The following is a 6000-nucleotide window of genomic DNA, read 5'->3' on the forward strand; positions in this document are numbered from 1 at the left end:
CATGCAACAAAGTTTAGTGTAAGAACACTAAGCTTAGTTGCCAGTTATTGAGCAAATAACATAAAACTACCACAATTCGAGATAAGGTTTCAAAAACCTACCATTTTATGAAAAAAAATTTTAAAGCTGCCACAAAGTTAGTTGGCTCTTTCAACAAACCCAAATGACCGTGTTGTTTAAAATTGATCTGGTTTGTGTTGTTTAAATTTGATCTAGTTTATGACAGGTTGAGCCCGTTCCTAAACAAATCGTTTGTTTGTCTGTTTATTTGACCGTTAACTTACATGTGGACCCACATGTCAGCGCCAACCGTCCTCTTTGGAACCATTTTCTCTCTGCCTCGTGTCGTCGAGCAGCTTGTGTGCGTGCAGCTCGCCGGGGAGGAGGGTTTGTTGGCTCGTCGGGTTGGCGCTGGACTTGTTAGATCCGGAGGTGCACCAGGAGGATTCGAGCATCTGCCTGTCCACACGGCGTCGTCTTCAAGCAGCTGCGAGACACCTAGCGTCCGCCGTCGCGAGCCACTCCGGTTTCTCCTCCTTCTTGTAGCAGTCTGGCATCCCTGAGAGCGTGGAACACGCCGGTTTCCAGGTCGATCCGGTTCTTGCGCCGGAGTTCGCAGCACAGGCAGCCATGAACTGCAGGGGCGACGGGCGGCGGCGCTCGATGCTAGGTGACAGAGGGCTCGGGGGAGAGTGGGAGGAGGTCCTGGATGACGGGGTGCACACCATGGTCCTGAAGACGATGTAGAGGAGGAGAGGCAGCTCAAGAGCTGTGGCCGTGGAGCTCCGCGGCAGCTGTCAGACAGGCGTTGACGGGAAGGGGCTCAGGGTAGCGGAGCTTGACGCTGATATGTGCCCAGAGTCGTCGGCCGGGTAGCGAAGGCGAGGAAGGTCGAACGAAAGTCTGAGGCGTCGCCGCGTTGAGGAATTTGACGACGACGACCTCGGACGCAGGCAAGGAAGTCGAGTCGACTTGCGGGAGTCGGCTACGGTGCACACCGGCCCGATTCATCACGTGAGGCAACGCTGCGGTGTACGGCGAAGCAGTTCGGCACGGTGGTATGGCTCGTGGTGCTCATGGCAATGCTCCAGGAGCTCTCTGGAGACGGACGAGGGCGTCCCCAGCCCAGAGGCACGTGCGAACTGCGGCAACTGTGGCGCACCGCGCGGACCTCGACCTGGTCGGACAAATTTGTACCCTAAACTCTCTGATCCCAGTCAATATTCACACCGGGAAATGTTCCATTCCGTCCGGGATTACAGTGAACTCTCACCGACATCCGTGGCCCACATGTCATATCTATCGTTTATCTGAATCGCCATCCCCTCTGTCTCCTCAAATTAGCATCGGTACAACCTTGCCTCGTCCACTTTCTCCTCAACTGTGACCGCCGCGGCCGTCAATGCCGCCAACCCGCGCTCAAGCACATCGCATTGTCCGCCCGTCCCTAGCGAGCTGCGAGCTTTATCCGCCTTCCCATCTCACCAGGCACGATCCACGGAGCGTGCACACGGAGACATTGTAGCGGCACAAGCGGCTAGACCCTTAGGCGGCTGGAATGGAGTGCGTCGGGTTTGGGTGTGTTCCCCAGTCGCCAGCCTTGCTCCACGCGCCCCTCAACGTGTTCACAACAAGGGGAGCATCGCTATCGCTCTGGGAGCTCAGCGTGGCATTAAACGGGGAAGAAGATGGATATGACATGTAGGGCCGCTGAATCAGTGAGAGAACCTAGTAATCCCGATCGGGATTGCCTTTTTCCTGTGTGACAATAATGTCTAGGATCAGCATAGGATTGATATTGACCGGGATAAAAAAGGTTAGAGTACGATCTTAGAGATGATCGATTCCAACTAGCTCTATGAATTAAAGGATTAAAATAGACTTCACTCACGCCAGGATCAACGAATCCGGCGACGCAGAATGAGTGGCTGGGCACGGCATGCGCAGCTCCATTTGTGCCCTTTCCCTGTCCATCTGCAGCAGGTACGAGCGGCCAGTAGACACAATATTTTTATTAGAATATATGAGGAAACATATAGGCCCCACATGTAAGTTAATTGTCAAATAAAAATTCAAATAAATGGTTTATTTACGAGCGGGCCGGATCTATCATATACCAAATCAATGTTAAACCACACGGTCATTTGGATTTTTTGAGACAACTAACCAACTTTATGGTAGCTTTTTGAATTTTTTAAACATTTAGTAGTTTTTTGAAATCCTAGCCTGAATTATGATAGTTTTATTATATTTACTGTTACTTACTCCTTCTGTAAAGAAATATAAGAGCATATTTCTTTATAGAGGAAGTAGTATTACTGATCAAGTCATGCGTGCTGTAAAAAAAGATCTAATCATGCACACATGTGTTCAGATGCACACCATTCAGACATCTTCGCCCCTATGCATTCGTTCAAGCCATTGCGTGATAGGGATATTAAGTGAGTGTCTATTAATTTGTGTGCATCAAATGAAGTATCATTGAATAGTTAGAAGGACGATGGTATCCTCAGTCCACCACAGTTCAAGTCTTAGACTTAGGTGGTGTTTGGTTCTCTAGTCCTAAGACTTTTTCTAGTCCCAACTAAAAAGTCTCTAGTCCCTAAAAAGTCCCTCCCTGTTTGTTTCTAGAGACTAAAAAGTCTGTAGTCCCTTCCTAGAGGTTATTAAATGACCATGTTGCCCCTAGTATATAGAAAAATAACAATCAAACAACACCATGGGGTAGCGGGCCAATGGGTGCATGGAGGGGCATTGTTAGAAAAGTCCCAAAAAGACTCTTTTTGAGAGTCTTCTTCATTTAGTCCCAAATGCCTAGTTTAGTTCCTAAAAAGTCCCTCCCGTTTGGTAAAAAAGTCTTTAAGAGGGACTTTTTCTAGTCCCTACATAAAAAAGTCTCTGGAAACAAACACCCCCTTAACATTGGTGCTTGCATTATTTTGGATTTATTTAAGACCTTTCGATGATGTGCATTTAGTGGGAGGAGACATTTCCATCGACTACAAAGGCGTATGTGGCAACTTCGTCAATCTCAAGATGATGTACCGACTCTCTCGGAGGTGCTCATAGAGAAAGGGTGTGCGTACATAGGTTTATAGAGGTGAGTGTATGTGCGTATGTATGAGCGCCCGCTCTATACTATGTGTAGTAGCCACCGATATGAAATTTCTACACAATCAAGCAAGACGGATCTCTAGATTAGTATAACATAACACTGATATGCATATCTTAATCCTCATGGCTAGATGACAAACGAATGGTTTATCTAAAACAAAAAACTAATATTTGTTGTCATAGTTTATTTAAAAGAAAATCATAATATCTATTGTCCTAGCTCACAATTTTTCTAGCGATATGTCATGCATGGTGCAAGGATGATGTGCCTATGTAATAATGTTCATGACCAGTACAATAGCATATGACAAGGTTAATGATCATACTAAGAACTTGTAAATAAGCTCCAAGTACTCCCTCCGGTCCTTTTTACTCCATGTATTACATTTGTGTCAAGTCAAACTTTGCAAAGTTTGACCATATTTCTATTAAAAAAAATTAACATCTATAATACCAAACATATATACTATGAAACTATATTTTATAATGAATCTACCCATATTGATTTGGCATCATGAATGTTGATATTTTTTTTATAAGTTTGGTCAAAATAGAGACAGTTTGACTTTAGACAAAAATTTTATGTAGACTAAAAAGGACCGGAGGGAGTAATAGATGACGGAAACTAATTAAACTAGACTATCAAGCAAGTCAATGAATGAACTGCATTCATGTGAACATGATGCATGTTCACACCAAACCTAGCTGCCCACAAATAATAACGACTGAACAACCATTCACCAAATATATTTACAGCTAGCTAGTAGCTAAGAAGGGGATCAATGACGATATGTGTGTCCACGCTGGCAACAATATGTCGTAGATATATAGGCCAGTCACACGACTAGGGGATGTATTATGGAGCACATAGGATTCTCAGGCCCAGTTGTTTGGGTAAACCAGCAAACAAGCAACGAGTACCGGCTGGTGGTATTAGACCTCCTAGGTATCACACTCACAAGGGAACTTCTGGGTGAGCTGAACTGGATTAGGAGGTACCGGGAATTACAACCAACGTTAGATTTAAACTCTCACTAGAGCCAGCGAGGCCACAGCATGAGCCAGAGAGAGCTATGGCGCGACATTGTGTTTACCGGTATGGATACATACAACGGAGAGACCGACAAAGTTGGAGGGTTGTAAGTGAGGCAACTACGTGTTCGTCTTATCCAGAGTTGTAGTAAATGTTTGCCTGGGTGTGCTAATAGGCATTCACATTCTTCTTCTTTCTCCAACATAAAATATTTAATTTTCAGCCGTAGGATGTACGTGGAGATGCGCGTGGTCTATTTGTTCTGGAAAAACAAGAAAACAGTCAGCCTCGACCTCACTCCCTCAATGCACTTATGTGCGAGTACCATGTGTATTTCGTGAACATGTCAAAGTTTGTTCTTTTTAAGTTTTTGATATTTTGTATTTGATCATTTTAAAATAGTGTCATTGCACCTTTGGTGCAATTTAACCTTTTTGTGAAATTACACTTTCTTGTGTTTAATTATACCTTTTTCATGCAAAATACAAAACAGAGCATATTATGTTTCACGATCATACTTAATATTATCCTACATTCCCAATGTATCTCCCCACAAATTCTTGTAAAGCAAACTCTATCCCAGCCTTTATCTAATAAGGTAGCCGCAGAAGAAGAAAGGCAAAGAAGTTTAGAGCTTATCCACTAGTCATCCGAGAACCTGGTATTTTTGCCATCCCCAATAACCCTCTTACAATTTTGATAAAATAGATTTCTAGCCTTCAACCAAGCTAACCATAACTGAGAATCTCTAGGTCTATGTTGAATACCATATATACATCTCCTAAAACTTTAAGTTCCCTTGAGAGGGAGGCTTGTGGTTGATCGGGGGATGTGGCCTGCGGGTGGGCCCTCTCAGTAAGTGCATTGGGTGTGGGTTGGTTCGCTCGGGTGTACTCGTGCCGCATGTGTACACATTCTTCTGCATGTGGCGTTGGGATCGTGGTGACTTCTTTTCCCCTTCTGATCTGGGTTTCGCAAGTGCGGATGCTGGTTTCCTCTCAGAGAAAGCAAAGTGGCTGCTTTCTTGGTGCCTAAGTATGTCAAGCGTCTCATCATGAGGTAGTAGCCACGTCTCGAATGAGTCAAAGGGAAGCTCAATAAGGAGAGAGTTAACCTCGGTCTCGATAGCTCTTGCACGCGCTCTTGTCATTGGTCCACTTCATGCTTGGGGAGTTGGTGTAGTGTCCATGAGGATGCCCATAGGGTGCTCCATACCACTATCCCATGAGTGCTTTGATATGTGTTCGGTTACCTGCATCGTTTTTAGGCACTTTGCATATTTGTCCCAGCTGGGCCTGGTTGAGCATATGCGGTCAAAAAACGAACATCTGCATGTTGATTGGTTTCCTGCATCCTCTAGCCTGCATGTGCCAAAACGGAAGGCCCGCTGTTTGGTTGTGGACTTGTTTCAAGGGAAACACAAGTCTGGTTGTTTGGTTTCATCCAGGAAAGTTGTGTGGTAATCTCCTTCTTGATGTGGTGAGGTTATCAGAGGCGCACATGAAGAACTAAGAACTAAACTAGAGCAACAGAACAAACTTAGGCACAAGCACAAGTCTTAACCACACATCACAAGTTTTAAACCAACATAGTATGATAAGTTTTAAACGAAACCCAAGTATTAAACCAACAACCAACAAGGAACAGGCAACAAGAGCTCAGGTGGTCACGACGAAGGCGTTGTCATGTTGCTTGCACTTGGTGACCACCTCCACGCCCTCATCATTGAATACTATCACCTTCATGGTGCCGGGGGTCAGCAGCTTGAACGTCAGCATGTAATCGATCATGATCTGGTGAACGGCGATGAAGGTGGCCCAACCCTGATCAAGGGTGACCTTGCCATTGATCAC

The sequence above is a fragment of the Triticum aestivum genome, chromosome 5A, assembly GCF_018294505.1.
Source record: "Triticum aestivum cultivar Chinese Spring chromosome 5A, IWGSC CS RefSeq v2.1, whole genome shotgun sequence".
NCBI lineage: Eukaryota > Viridiplantae > Streptophyta > Magnoliopsida > Poales > Poaceae > Triticum > Triticum aestivum.